Raw genomic sequence first — 2138 nt, 5'->3', positions numbered from 1 at the left:
GTATATTTGTGTGTGTGTGTGTGTGTGTGTGTGTGTGTGGGTATAAATCTAATAATTACATGTATAATTAGTATTATTTTTGCATTTGCATGAAGCAGTGGACGTCTAAAGATTAGGGCATCCATTTATACACAGATATCTTTGTTTCAGAGCTCAGATTTGAAGTGCCAACCAGTTCATGAATGGTGAGATTTGTGCATGCCAGTTGTGGTGTTGGATTTCTGGGTTGGATAGCGTGTTCATTCTCGAATTAACCCATATATATATATATTTATTTTAGGGTAAAAGAAGTGGTGATCGAAGATTGATAGAACAAAGTTTAATGATTTGATTTGAATGACATGGGAACTTTCTATTTTATTTATTGGGTTTTGCTGGAATCGGATGGATTACACGGCTAGCTAGGACTTCATGCATATATATATACAAAGGAAATTATAGTATATGGATGTTTAATAAGCTTAAGTACATTTAATGTTGATATCGTTATTTAAAATATTACATTAACAACAATTAAAAAATAACATTTGGTCAATTTTTAACGTTTATACGGACTGTTTAAATATTAAACAAATTTATATTTAGGGTTATGAATTTTGGAAGCGAAGAACGAATTTGGTGGATGAAATTATAGTGAGGCCGTTTGTCCCGAATTTCCTTTCCATCACTTCTTTCGCAAAAGGAAAAGATATTGAAGAAATGTATTTTTAAATAGAATATATTAAAAAGACTAGGGAAAATTATATTTTTGGTCCGTAATGTGCATTTTATCACTTTTGATTTTGTAACAATGAATTTTCATTTTTAGTCAGGTAATTTAAATGTTTTTTTTTCATTTTTGGTCATGTTAATGATGAATTTTCATTTTTATTCATGTAACTTTTATGTTATTTTCTATTTTTAGTCATGTTAAATGTGAATTTGCAATTATAGTCTCTTAACTTGCATGTTTTTTTTTTAATTTTTGGTCTGTTTTTAAGGAGAATCCATCCGGCTTACTCCCAAGTAATATTCTAAAAAAATTATGAAACGTATGCGAGTTTTCTTCCAGAAATCCAAATGAGCAACCATGTACACAAAAAAAAAAAAAGATCAAAATTTTTTTAAAAAAAACTTTCGAATTAAAAAATATATAGTTAACATGACCAAAAATGAAAAAAAAATACATGTCACTTATAGGACTAAAAAAGCAAACCGTGACGAGGACAAAAAACCAAAAAAATTACATAACCGAAAATATAATCATCCCTAAAAACTATCATTATAAATTTCAATAGACAGTCAAGATGATTCTCTATCTACTTCTAACTAAGAAATTCCATTTTTTACATACAAAATATTCCAGATGTCGCATATCTTCTAAAGAATTGCTTACACATAAAAAAAAAAAAAAAAAAAAAANCTCCATCCGGAAAATGAATATCATGGTAGGTAATGATGGACCTGATTTGATCCAACCAGAAATCGTTTTAAGGTGATTTTCCATATAACTTCTGGTACCCGTGCGATCTGATAGATTAATGAACAAGAACCATATAAATTAAAATCATTGGAGAACTAAATTGCCTTAAGTTGTATAGCAAGAAATGGTGAGATCGAGACCATTTAGAAATTAATATATACTAGCATTTATATTGTAAAATTTGAGTCTCTTGCACTATCAGACCAAATATCTTTCCAATTTTGCCCAACATTAGATTGCAAATCAAGATTTTGTTCTTTCGACTTATTTGTAATTTCGGCATATTTTATGAATTTATTTCCCTATCTTCTAAACTAAATCCTACATATTTGATTAATCGATTTGGATTAATTTACTCATCTTTTTAAATGTAGAATGTCATAACTAAACCAAGCAATTGCAAATCTTCATTTTATAAAAAATCATAACCAGATCAATTATTGGAAAGACTAAAAAAAATATTATACATAAAGAAACACGTAATGTTTATATCTTATATTATACACACAACGTTGTGTGACGCCGTTACTCTAAATTATTATACAACAAACTAATAAATACTTGAAAATATGAAGGCCGACGACAACGTTTTATAAATCTAAAGGTAAGGAAATTATATAGAAGTCCAGAGAAGAACCTGGGGGACAGGGTTTATACATACATACATACATACATA

This window comes from Primulina huaijiensis, chromosome 2 (assembly GCF_012295235.1).
Source record: "Primulina huaijiensis isolate GDHJ02 chromosome 2, ASM1229523v2, whole genome shotgun sequence".
NCBI lineage: Eukaryota > Viridiplantae > Streptophyta > Magnoliopsida > Lamiales > Gesneriaceae > Primulina > Primulina huaijiensis.
Note: the sequence above shows the minus strand (reverse complement) of the source record.